Source organism: Neovison vison, chromosome 2, assembly GCF_020171115.1.
Source record: "Neovison vison isolate M4711 chromosome 2, ASM_NN_V1, whole genome shotgun sequence".
NCBI classification, from domain to species: domain Eukaryota; kingdom Metazoa; phylum Chordata; class Mammalia; order Carnivora; family Mustelidae; genus Neogale; species Neogale vison.
The window spans coordinates 191,371,669-191,385,764 of record NC_058092.1 but is presented as its reverse complement, the minus strand read 5'-3'; the positions used below and the strand labels follow the sequence as shown (position 1 = coordinate 191,385,764).

General features: G+C 43.4%; 1 non-coding gene and 1 pseudogene across 1 annotated transcript; one reads left to right on the top strand and one right to left on the bottom strand.

Moving 5' to 3' along the window:
• The first annotated feature begins 1,806 nt into the window (after nucleotides 1–1,806).
• Nucleotides 1,807–3,202, top strand: LOC122900829 (annotated as a pseudogene).
• A 10,502-nt stretch (nucleotides 3,203–13,704) lies between these two features.
• On the bottom strand, nucleotides 13,705–13,808 carry LOC122901519. The gene has a single exon (XR_006383533.1). It is a non-coding gene; the product is annotated as a U6 spliceosomal RNA (small nuclear RNA).
• Between the last annotated feature and the right edge of the window lie 288 nt (nucleotides 13,809–14,096).

Genomic DNA, 14,096 nt, shown 5'->3' with positions numbered 1-14,096 from the left:
CTTCCCAAGGAGTTTAGGGGCTCCTAGAGAAAAAAGAAAAGTTTAGAGGGACGCTTGGGTGGCTCAGTCAGTTAAGCAGCTGCCTTCAGCTCAGGTTGTGATCCCAAGGTCCTGGGATCTAGCCCCTCGTCCAGCACCCTGCTCAGTAGGAAGCCTGCTTCTCCCTCTCCCACTCCCCCTGCTTGTGTTTCCTCTCTCGCTGTCTCTCTCTCTGTCAAATAAATAAGTAAAAATCTTTATTAAAAAAAAGTTTAGGAAGAAACAATATAAGGAACTAGATGAAAAATGAATAAAATGATTCATGCCTACATGCAAATAAGGAAAATGAGATTCAGAGAAGCAAAATAATTTGCCCGAGGACATGCAGCTGATAAAGGGGAGGGCAGGGCCTGCAACTAAGGCATGTCCCGATGCCAAATCTCAAATCTAATGCTCTTTGCACCAAACATAAGAGCTCTGGGGACTTGATTTTTAGAACAAATAGAAACTTTGGCAGATGGAGTGGTGGGTTCTGATAGAAAGAGTGATCTAAATCCCTAAGGGACTCAAACTTGAAAACAAGAAGTCTTAGAGAATGACTAACGAGGATCAAATGGGAAGTTTTGAAACTTCCATCCATAAACACAGCAAAATACATAAGCCATCCAGGTGTGACCCTCAAGGAGATAACATGGCATTTTCAGAGAGGCTTCCAAGAGCTAAACAAATAAACACACCGTATTTCTACATTTGAAGAGGGCCTATTGAGAAAATGTTTATTTTTCCAACTTAGTGCTGACTTTAACTGATTCTAATCAAAATCCTAAGGGAATTTTCTTTAGAAGCTGTAAAAATGACTCTAAGTTTCATCTGGAAAAATGAACAGATAGAGTTGGGCAAGAAAATATTGAAAAAAGAAACCCAGGGACAGCTAGGTATACTGGATACGAAAACTTACATGTACGAAGTTCAACATGGGTATTGGTGCAACACCACACAGGTCAACACGACAGAATATGTAGCCAGAAACATACTGGCAAATGCAAGAACCTTGTGAAGCTTCACAAACCAGTGAGAACAGGAGGGACTGCTCAATAAGCAGAGTTGAAAAAATTGGACACCTGGGGAAAAACCCTGTTAGAGCCTCACCTCACAGCATTATACCTTTAAACATACACACACACAGAGAAAATGTAGTTGAATATCTATCTGGCATCTCTCTAAATATAAACATCAGCATTAGGATGAACTACAATGGAAAACATCAAGATTCAACTATGTACAAATTTGAAACTTCTGAAAGTCAAAAATCAATGTATGACAATGGTTAAAGCTGGGGGATGGGTATGGGGGTGATGGGTTTAAATTACACTGTCTGGAGAGCCTGGGTGGCTCAGTTGGTTAAGCAACTGCCTTCAGCTCAGGTGCTGATCCTGGAGTCCTGGAATCCGGGAACAGGCTCCCCGCTCAGCAGGGAGTCTGCTTCTCCCTCTGCCTGCTCCTTCCTCCTCTCGTGTACTTTCTGTCTCTCTCTCTCTCATCCTCTCTCTCTCAAATAAATAAATAAAATCTTTTTTAAATTAATTAATTAATTAATTAAAAGTACACCTATAAGTACTAATTTTTTTTAAATTACATTGTTCTCTCAGAACCTTCCTGCGGCTGCGTTCGGACCTCGCTGCTCCAGCCTCCGGGACACGTCCCATCCTTCCAGCCTGAGACTAGCAGTATAGAAAAAAAAAGTTCCATAGAATTTCTTGCCCCGTACACACCTTGAGTCGAGCAAAAAAATTAAAATAAATTTTAACACTGAGGGAAATCGTGCACATCCAGGCTGGTCAGTGTGGCAACCAGATCAGTGCCAAGTTCTGGGAGGTAATCAGTGATGAACACGGCATTGACCCCACTGGAACCTACCACGGTGACAGCGACCTGCAGCTGGATCGCATCTCCGTGTACTACAATGAAGCTACAGGTGGCAAATATGTTCCTCGTGCTATCTTGGTGGATCTAGAACCTGGGACTATGGACTCTGTTTGCTCAGGTCCTTTTGGGCAGATATTCAGACCAGACAACTTTGTTTTTGGTCAGTCTGGGGCAGGCAACAACTGGGCCAAAGGCCACTACACAGAGGGGGCTGAGCTGGTTGACTCAGTCCTGGATGTGGTAAGGAAGGAGGCGGAGAGCTGTTACTGCCTACAGGGCTTCCAGCTGACCCACTCACTGGGTGGAGGCACAGGCTCTGGAATGGGCACCTTGCTCATCAGCAAGATCCAAGAAGAGTATCCTGACCACATCATGAACACCTTCAGTGTGGTAGGTACCCTCACCCAAAGTGTCTGACACTGTGGTCGAGCCCTACAATGCTACCCTCTCCATCAGTTGATAGAGAACACAGATGATACCTACTGCATTGACAACGAGGTCCTTTATGACATCTGCTTCCGCACTCTCAAGCTGACCACACCAACCTACGGAGACCTGAACCACCTCGTCTCAGCCACCATGAGTGATGTCACCACTTGCCTCCGCTTCCCTGGTCAACTCAATGCTGACCTCCGGAAACTAGCTGTCAACATGGTGCCCTTCCCACGGCTCCACTTCTTCATGCCTGGCTTTGCACCTCTGACCAGCCGTGGAAGCCAGCAGTATCGGGCCCTCACTGTGCCTGAACTCACCCAGCAGGTCTTTGATGCCAAGAACATGATGGCTGCCTGTGACCCCCGCCATGGCCGTTACCTCACGGTGGCTGCTGTCTTCCGTGGGCGGATGTCCATGAAGGAGGTAGATGAGCAGATGCTCAATGTGCAGAATAAGAATAGCAGCTACTTTGTGGAGTGGATCCCCAACAACGTCAAGACAGCAGTCTGCAATATCCCACCTCGTGGCCTCAAGATGGCAGTCACCTTCGTTGGAAATAGCACAGCCATCCAGGAGCTCTTCAAGCGCATCTCAGAGCAGTTCACAGCCATGTTCCAGCGCAAGGCCTTCCTCCACTGGTACACAGGTGAGGGCATGGACGAGATGGAATTCACTGAAGCTGAGAGCAACATGAATGACCTTGTCTCCGAGTACCAGCAGTACCAGGATGCCACCGCAGAAGAGGAGGAGGATTTCAGTGAGGAGGCTGAAGAGGAGGCCTAAGGCAGAGCACCATCACCTCAGGCTTCTCCATTCCCTCAGCCTTCTTCCTCAGCTGCCCCGTCCTCTCCCTCTGAATTACATTTTCTGCCTCTGTCTCTTTTTTTTCCTTTTTTGGAGGGGAGTGATCCTAGAACACAGTGTCTGGCACATAATAGGCGCTCAATAAATACTTCTTGTTTGTTAATGTCTCCTCTTTTCCACTCTGGGAAACCTAGATTTCTGCCATTCTCAGTAACCCTGTATTTCCTTTCGGTGTCCGCTTCTCCCATTTGTCCAGTTGGTATTTCCCTTTGTTTTATAAGATAATTCTCCAAGAAGCTGGGTCTCATCAGATCCCATCTAGAACCAAGTGCTTAAAACCCAGTAGATGGCCACCATCCTAAGCCCATGTGGTAGCCCCGGGGAAAGGAAACAAAGCTACCTCATAGCAGTAGAGGTACCTATAAGGAAGGGGTAGGGTTTTCTATTCTAGAGAAGTTTTGGAGAGGGATATCCAGGCTCTTGAGTCCTAATTTCCAGGAATTTCCCTGCTCCTCTCAGCTTCAGGAGAGGTGTTGACAGTATTATCTGTATTTTCCCGTCTTCTTCCAAGCTGTGTCCTGAGCTGTTTCTTTTGCAGGGATCTGCCCCACCCTGTTAAAGCAGGATCCTTCCCTTTTCCTTCATAACCACCTTCATATGTTGGATTCCTTCCTTTTCCCCTGGTTGGAGAAGGGGGCCAAGAAGGGGAAGAGGGACTAGCCTCCAGAAAGACCCTCCCCATCACTACCCTTTCTTAGCAAACACCCAGCTCTGCTGTGTATATACAGAAAGGTTCGTACTGCCACCTAAATCTTTTGAATCATTCTTCCAGAGAGGGGACAAGGAGACCCTCCCATCTTTGGCAACATCTCATTTTTTCCTTTTGCTATTCTCTCCCCTGCCCTTGGCTTCATCCTGTCCTACACTTCAAATTTCTATTTTGTGTTGAACTTGCTTCTTTTCATATTGAAAAGATAACATTGCCCCAAGAGTCAAAAATAAATGACAACTGAAAAAAAAAAATTACGTTGTTGGCTCTGCTTTTGCATATGTTTAAAAACGTCCACAAATAAATAAAAATATTTTTTGAAAAGGAGGGGGATGCCTGGGTGGCTCAGTGGGTTAAGAGTCTGCCTTTGGCTCAGGTCATTATCCTGGGGTCCTGGGATCAAGCCTCACATTGGGCTCTCTGCTCAGCAAGGAGCCTGCTTCTACCTCTGCCTGCCTCTCCCCCTGCGCTCTCTCTCTCTTTGACAAATGAATAAATAAAAATCTTTTTTTAAAAAAGTCCATGGTTATAAAGAAGATGTGGCATATATATGTTTATATTTATATATAATGGAATATATATTGTATACTTAAATAATGGAATACTATGTAACCATACAAAAGAAGGAACCTTGCCATTTGCAACAACATGGATGGACCTCAGGGGTACTATGCAAAGTGACATAAGTCAGAGAAGGATAAATACCATATGATTTCACTTACATGTTGAACATTAAAAAAAATGAACAAACACAAAAAAGCAGAAACAGATCCATAAATACAGAGAACAAACAGATGATTGACAGAGGTGAGGTGTGTAGGGGGATGGACAAAATGGGTGAAGGGTAATGGGAGGTACAGGCTTCCAGTTATGGAATGAATAAGTCACAGGGATGAAAGGTAAAGCACGGGGAATATAGTCAATGATATTGTAATACCATTGTATGGTGACAGGTGGTAGCTATACTTTTGCAAGCACAGCAAACTGTCTAAAGTTGTCGAATCACTATACGGCACACCAGAAACTAACACCAGAAACTAATGGAATGCTGTGTGCCAGTTACACTTCAATTTTTAAAAAAGTCCATTGTTACAAATTGAAGTATTTAAAAGTTTAAAAATTTAACATAAATTTAAAAGGCAAACAACCACCAATATAGCATATAAACCATTATTATCTTTAAGGTGTAAAGAGCCCCTCCAATGACTAATACTCACTAAAGCATCAGTAGATAAGAAGTGACCATTAGTGAATTACCCCTTCATATCCAATTCCCCTTCCTGCTTCCTCATGGGCTTTGATTTCCATTGAAAGACCCACAAGGTTCTGGGGAGGCTGACTCCATCCCCGATATTAAGGAGATCATATGACTTGGCCACCCCAATCAGTGCATCTCATTCCCCAGCCATTGTGATTGACTGAGGAAGAGGCATGTGAGCAAGCCAGGCCCAAGAGAATCAATCTGAGTTTCTGAGATTAGGGACAAGGAAGCTCTTTCTTTTCCCCATGGACCTCAGTAGAGCTCTAGGAGCTTCTGGGAGAATGTTGGTATCTGCAGGAAACACCATCACCAATCCCAGAATAAAGCCAACACTAGGAAGCAGAGCCAAGAAGTCAGTAGAAACAGAGAGGGGCTCCATGACTGTTTTTTTGTTTTGTTTTGTTTTGTTTTGTTTTGTTTTTTAAACTCAGGACCAAGTTTCATGTAAAGCTGAATGTATTCCTGTTTAAATGTATTGAACAAAAATCCCATTTTTTTTTCTGGGCTTCTGTTACTTGCAAACGAAAGCAATCAAACAAAAATGAGCTAACTAAGCCTGAACATGTAAAGATCTCAAGCATTCCCCCCAAGTAGAATGCAGACAGCAGAATTCTCACATGGCCCCTAGGTGGTCAGGGAGGTCTAGGGAGGGCCAGTGTGGCTAGGCTTCCCTCCCTCAGACGCCAAGTAGTAGTAGAGACTCATCTGAGCTCTGATTGCTGCTCTAACTCATCGCCTGTCTTCCCACAACCCCCTTATCTCTCATCTCCAGTTTTCCTCTGAGGGAAAGGACCACTTGGGCCCCTGGAATCCCCATGGCAAGGCATACCTCCCTCAGTACCATGAATTGTCTGCCCAGGAAGATAGTGAGACACCTGGGGGCAAGTGTATTGGTTGAGACCCAGACTCTCCAATCTGCAGGTCCTTTCTCCTGGCCTAATATTGGAAAGCAGATTGGGGAATCTTCCAGCACATGCAGTCTCACTGGGAGTGGTCAAGAGTGGAGGCTACCTTCACCAGCCATCTGAGTATGGCCTCTTCAATATGACCAGGCCAAAACGGGACCTTCTCCTGTCACCCAGACAGGACCAAATTCGCAGTCACAGATCATTAAATCAGAACGCCAAATGAACACCCAACAGCCAATGCATTCATCCACAGTGGTAGCCTTCCCTCTGCAGATCATGCCCATATGCACGATCCCTCCAGGTATCTCAGTCCCTGAAATGGCCTAATAAGCATAATATTGGGGCCAATGAAAACTCAGATCCTCCCCCAGGCATGGGGGTGCCTGGTGATCTGAGCTGCCCCTGCTCACTGCCTGTCCCTTCTCTTCCAGTCCCCTGAACTCAGCCCCAAAATGTATTTTGCCAAGTTTGATCCTAGAAATTCTCTTTTTCTAAGACAATTCTTTTTCATAATCACTTTGTCTATTTTTTAACGATTTCCTTTCCTAGTTGTTATTTTTACATTTTAACTATATTTTGAGCATATTTGATAGAGAATAGAAAGGATAAATGCAACAAATTTAAGTTAAAATATATATTAAAATGACCACCCCTCAACTCATCATTAAACTAAGAGCTAGAACCTCACCAATAACTTGTATCTGCCTCTCCCATCCACATCCTTCCCCTGCAAAATAGCCACATCTTGAATTTTTGTGTTTTTCATTCCTTTATGGTTCTTTGCACTGTTCGCACATATGAGTGAATTATACAATTGGAGCTATACTCTGCATAGTCTTCTACAGACTGGCATATTTCACTTAATATTGTTTATAAGACATATTCATGTTGTTCCAAATTGCTGAGGTTTGTCCATTTTAATTGCTGCATGTTATTCCTCCATATAAAAGTGTATCCTGCTGTCTATGTCCCTCCGCCTGTCTGCAGACACTGACGTTGTCAAAGATCTTGAGGGCTTTGCACCATACTAAATGTGCTTCTATAAACATTTCTGCACACTTCTCCATACATGTAATGCCTATACACAAGAGGCTCTCTGGGGTCTATACCTGGGAAGGGCATGGCTGGGTCAATGAATAGTCAAATGTTCAATTTCACAAGAAAATGTCTAGCTGTGTTCCCACAGTCTCTCTTTATGTGGTTGCCAATATTTCTGTACCCCATTATTTACTCCCCAACCTGTAAGGGGATTGATAATAAACCTCTACTCCTGCCTGTAGCATGCAGTGTCTTGCTGTGGATGGAGCATACCTTCCTGCCATGTGACTTGCACATACCAACAGAATATGACAAGAAGTGACAAGTACCTTGTCTAAGCAGGAGCTTGAAGAGCCACCACAAGGATCTGCCTTTGTTCTTTTTCCCCTCTGCTGTGAAATTATCATGGCCTAGATGGAAGCTCTTCCCCTACTCTGGGTTCTTGGATGAAGATACGTGGAGCAGAACTGTAGCCATCCTCAGTGACAAAAATTATGAGCGAGAAAGAAACCATTGTTATAAGATACTGAGTGCAGGGGCTGTTTGTTACTGCATCATAATACAGCAAAACCTACCTGATACAAGATACTCAACAAATATTTACTGAGCATCTCCCACATGCTGGGCATGGTGCTGTGTTCTGTGAAAGCAATGATGGTCAAGATAAACAAGTTCATGGCTTCCTGGGGTTCACACTCTAAACAAGCAGCAGGTCCCAAAGGTCCTCAAGATTTTCACATATAACTCCCAAAAACAAACTCATCAGTTAAGACTCCTTCTGTCAGAAGTGATGCACTTGATAAAGAAATATGGAAATTTGTGGATTTTTTTAAGATTTTATTCATTTATTTGACAGGCAGAGATCACAAGTAGGCAGAGAGGCAGGCAAATAGAGAGAGAGGTGGAAGCAGGCTCCCTGCTGAGCAGAGAGCCTGATGCGGGACTCGATCCCAGGACCTTGAGATCATGACCCGAGCCGAAGACAGAGGCTTTAACCCACTAAGCCACCCAGGCACCCCAAATTTGTGGATTCTTATAAACACAAAGTCCAGGCATTAAGCTTGAAGTAGGGATGGATCCAGGAGCAAACGATATCATTGGGGCCCATGCTTGCATTCTCTTTCTCTCTCATTCTTTCTCTTTCTGCTGTTTTCCTATGTGTCTGTCTCCATGCTCAGACCCAAATCAATCCAGGCTACACTTCCCTAGCTCTAAGACCACCAATTCAAACAAAGTCCTGGGCCTGACTCCCAGAACAAGATCGGCCCACAAGCCCATCCCTGAATCAGTCAATGTCCAGGAAGATGGGATACACTAATTGGTCCAGACCTGGGTCACATGCCACCCCTGGAGCTGGTGAAGAGATCACCCTACCCAAACCCCATGGGCCAAGAAGAGAGTAGATGGTAGATACCTTCAGGAAAAATCTCGGCACTCTTACCAGAAGGGAAAACAGATTCTAGACAGGCAAACCATCAATTGCCCCTACCAATGATACACTGAAGCTGGCTCCCACCATCTCATTTAAAGACGATAGTACACATCCCTTCCAAACTCTGCATTCAGTTACATCACACTGGTGGTATGAAATCAGTCAGTGTGGTGTGTTTACACCAAAGGAATAGGCAGGCACTGTACATCAGGGCTGTAATTTCCCTAGAGAGCCAGTTGTTCTGCATTTGTCAGAACACCACCGGCCCTAACTCTGTTGCAACCTGAAAGGGATGTGTGGATGTGTGTGCAAGCGTGCATGCACGTGCATGCTTGCAAGTTTAAATTTGCTTTCTCTGCATCAGAAATCACAAAAGCAGGCATTGGCTATAAACTCCAATATAATTTGGTGAGCTGTACCTCTTCACTTGGGCTATTAAATCATTTCCCCTCCAAAGGTACACATGTTGCGGCATAAGGAGCAAACTGTTGACAGATGGTGGAGAAACTTCACAGGCCCATAATTGAGACTTATTTTCATACATTTGTGCCAGTTTGAAATCTAATTGCCAATAAAACAATACTGTGATACTGCCACATCTAATACCTCTGCCACTCTCCAAAGTTACACTTGAATCCACTAGTAAATTCTAATCTCCCAGAGAAAAATATTTCCCCCTCTCCATCGGAAAAGCAGAGCTATAAATCCACGTACAGTGGTTCATTTTCAAATGCGAACCTCCTTTCCCCGATCCCCAAAGAGCCCTCACTCGGCTAATGTTAGTGCCTGCCTGAGAGCAGTAGATATTCTTTGTTTACTTGACAGAAGCACAGATGTGGCTTAGTGAGTCTGGGATGAGGTCTTTTCGCAGAGAAATGCTTGAATGGGCTAAGTTACCCTCCCTCTTTGGAGTGACACAGTGCCATGTCTGGAGATATTTCGCCTTGATCATGAAAAAGTGGCCAGAGGCCCAACACTTTCCACTGAGCAAGGGAAGGTGGAGGAACCCAGAACACCACCGCCCCCCCCCGCAACCCTTGCTTTTCTGTTTTCACTCTCCTGATGAAAAGGTCTGACGATAGATCGATCCAGATCAATTGAGACTGTAAATAAAAAACGGGCTTTCAGTGAGATGAAGGAGAGCAGGGGCTGGTTTCATTTGTGTCTACTGAAAAACACAACATGTCACCTCAAAACAAGCCTGCTACTAGTAGTCACGGCCATCGTTCACAAGTCAGAGCTTTGCCCAGTTCACAAAGAAATCATTACTGCAGGCTGAGTCTGTACCAGGTCTGTGCCAAGCCCAGAGATGGTGCAGTGAATATAGCAAATATGGCCCTTGCCTCCATGGTCTTCATGTGAGCCCTGGAGGGGGGCAGTATTATTTTCCCTATCACACAGACAGTAAGCCGAGGTTCAGAGTGGTCAAATAACTCTTCCTCCAGGATGTACAGTGAGTAGGAGAGGAGAGACTCAGCAGATGCAGATCATCTGATTTACCTTCCGGTCCAGCTGCGTTGATACAGGGATTCAGTGAGAGGGGCACCTGGGTGGCTCCATTGGTTAAGCATCCAACTCTTGCTTTCAGCTCAGGTCATGATCTCAGGGTCATGAGATCAAGCCCCGCATGGACTCTGTGCTCAGTGCAGAGTCCACTTGAGATTCTCTCCCTCTGCCCTTCCAACCCTGCTTTCTCTCTCTCTTTCTCTCTCTCTAATAAATTAATAAATAAAATATTTTTTAAAGGATTCAGGGAAATAGTTAACTATGGAATATTTAAAAAGTTGGGTTTCCTTTCTCCCATCCCAGCCCCACCTCCACCTGTGGTCCTCACTCTTCCATCTGGGACTGCATCTCCCTCACCAGCCTTACACAAGCCTTTAAACAAGGGAAGGTCATTATACAGCTTCCTGGAGCCTTCCCTTTTCCATGCAAATAATCGTCAGTTGCTTCAGACATTCCCCAAACCATAGCCCAACATCTAACCACTGCTTCTCAAATTGTAGTGAGCACAAAAATCATCCAGAGAATTTGAAATGCAAACTTTGGCTCAGGAGGTCTGGATGGCAGCCCCCACCCCCCAGACTTGCATCTCTAACCAGCTCCCCTGGGGAGTACGGATGCTGCTGGTACACAAACCACATTTGGAGGAGTAACCTCAGGGCCTGTGCTGATATTGGTAGCCACTGGCCACATGTGGCTACGGAGCATTTGAGGTGTTGGCAGTGCAAGTGAAGAGCTCAGTGTTTATTCATTTAGTTGTAATAATTTAAAATTAATTTTAAAAAACTAAACTTAAAAATTTTTTAAATAAACATTATAATTAAATTTAATTAAAATTAAAGTATTAAATATTTTCCCATTAAACACAATTTACTGTTTTGGTAGGACTCTATTTTATTCTAACCATTGAAATTTAGCATGTGAATTGAGATGGGCTGGAAGTGTAAAAAAATATACTGGATTTCTTTTTTTTTTTAAAGAAATATGACATTTTTATTGAAAAACACATTGAGTATGATCTCTGTATGACGTTTTAAAAATTGTTTCTAAGATACCATAGATTAACACAAAGCAATACTGCATGTCTTTTAAGGAAAGCTAGTATTGGATTGGAACACTAGGAATTATTAGAGACTCATTTCCAACTTCAGGCAATGAACCAAATCAATGAATACCACAAAACTGGGAAACATTAAATCAAACTGAAGTCCCAAGTTAGATTTAGGTCATGGCTAAAGGTAAAAACAAACAAACAAACAAAAACCCCACCCAAATACCAAATGAGACCAACCAACCAACCAACCAAATAATAACGAAAAAATTCAGCAGCTAATGTTAGTCACAACAAAAATAAAATTTCAGGAACCATAGTCTGTTTCATTTTCGTGTGATAAAGAATGTGGCTAGATAGGAGAATTTCGTTAGATAGGAGAGTGTTGACTGAGCCAGAATCCTACTGTGATGAGCAAACAGTGCAAAACTTTCATGCATCAGCAATATTTTCAATAACTTATTTGTTCTGACTTCCATGAAGAGAATTATCTTTACTTAAAACCAATAATAATAATACTACTAATAATAGGAAGATTCTTGGCAATAAGTCTGGTATTTATAAGTGCTCTGTCTTTGTTTCTGGAACAAAGATATCTTTGTTTCTTTTTTTTTTTTCCAATTTATTTATTTTCAGAAAAACAGTATTCATTATTTTTTCACCACACCCAGTGCTCCATGCAAGCCGTGCCCTCTATAATACCCACCACCTGGTACCCCAACCTCCCACCCCTCCACCACTTCAAACCCCTCAGATTGTTTTTCAGAGTCCATAGTCTCTCATGGTTCACCACCCCTTCCAATTTACCCAAAAGCACATACCCTCCCCAATGTCCATAACCCTACCTCCCTTCTCCCAACCCTCCTCCCCCCAGCAACCCACAGTTTGTTTCGTGAGATTAAGAGTCACTTATGGTTTGTCTCCCTCCCTATTCCATCTTGTTTCATGGATTCTTCTCCTACCCACTTAAGCCCCCATGTTGCATCACTACTTTCTCATATCAGGGAGATCATATGATAGTTCTCTTTCTCTGCTTGACTTATTTCACTAAGCATGATACGCTCTAGTTCCATCCATGTTGTCGCAAATGGCAAGATTTCGTTTCTTTTGATGGCTGCATAGTATTCCATTGTGTATATATACCACATCTTCTTGATCCATTCATCTGTTGATGGACATCTAGGTTCTTTCCATAGTTTGGCTATTGTGGACATTGCTGCTATAAACATTCGGGTGCACGTGCCTCTTTGGATCACTACGTTTGTATCTTTAGGGTAAATACCCAGTAGTGCAATTGCTGGGTCATAGGGCAGTTCTATTTTCAACATTTTGAGGAACCTCCATGCTGTTTTCCAGAGTGGTTGCACCAGCTTGCATTCCCACCAACAGTGTAGGAGCGTTCCCCTTTCTCCGCATCCTCGCCAGCATCTGTCATTTCCTGACTTGTTGATTTTAGCCATTCTGACTGGTGTGAGGTGATATCTCATTGTGGTTTTGATTTGTATTTCCCTGATGCCGAGTGATATGGAGCACTTTTAACATACTGGATTTCAAAGACTCAGCAGTTACGGGGAAAGTTTCCACTATGTCACTAATAATTTATTTACATGGGTTAATACTGAAATGAACATGTTTTTAATATATTGGGTCACCTAAAATCTATTATTGGCTACTAGAAATGTTTTAATTTTTGGTAGATGATAGATAGGCAGATAGAGTGAGTGAGCTCACATTATATTTCCATTGAACCGCCGTGGTCTAGATCATTCATCAGCCTGAACACCTTCTGTTTGTCTGAGCTCCAGCTTATCTACAACCTACTGATCCATGGTCTGGACACTGTACTCAAACCAATGCATCCTGAAGTTATTGGGTTGTTTTGCATGAGTTTGAGGGGCAAACACATCACATCAACCCCACTGTCTTTTTGTCCCCTGATATACATCAGCTCTCCCCTAATGTCCACATAAAGCAGTCTAGCTTTGTGAGCTGTTGCCATTATTCAGACAGTAGAGTTTGCCCTAGTCAGTTTCTCATGCTTGTTTCAGCCCATTCTTCCTGCCAGTCGGGGTCTCCCCTGCATCTCGACTCCATCATTCAACATCTCTCTCTCAACTTCACAGCTTCCTCCTGTTTGATAAGTTTGCCCTCATGTCTTCAATGGGGCCAGCAATTACATTGCTGAAGGGGACAGGCCACATCTAGAATAGAAAATTGTAAGGAACAACTAACACGCTGTCTACACTCAGGAACTGTTTAAAACAGAGAGTCTGTTAAGTCCTTCCGTTGGAATGACCTACAGACATTTTTTTGGTGTTACAGAAAAACATTTAATGACGCAGAACATTGTCCTTAATGTATTTAAGTGCTAAATGCATGTAACATAACAGTATATAAAGAATACTATTTTCAAGTATTTATTTACATAAGTGGAAAAAAGACTGGTATACGAATATATCAAAATGGTAAACACAGTTCTCTCTAGATGATGGAACTGAAATCACTTTCATTTTCCTTGCAGAATGTTCTGCTTGCATTGTCTTCTTTAATATGTACTTGAATATTTGGGGTCACTGGCATTTTATTTTATTTTATTTTTTTAATATGGAATGCTTCACAAATTTGCATGTCATCCCTGTGCAGGGGCCATGCTAATCTCTGTATTGTTCCAATTTGAGTAAATGTGCTGCCAAAGAGAGCATGGGATCATTGGCAGTTTACAAGCGATGGAAACTGAGTCTCAGAGAGGTTACCCTGTCTGTCCTTGGCCCCTTTGCTGAAGCACAGGACCATGCGGGGCTCTAGTCTCCCACGGGCAAAGACTCAGGCTCTTCCCCCAGACCCGCTGCTGCCCTCCTAGGGGGTGGGGCTCAAGAGGGTCCCGTAAGTACAGGATATCCGGACTTCAGCAAAATGTCTAATTACAGCCTATCTTCCCAGCTGTGCTTTAACTCCACCCCCTTGCCTAGTCAAGGACATAGCTTCAGCTC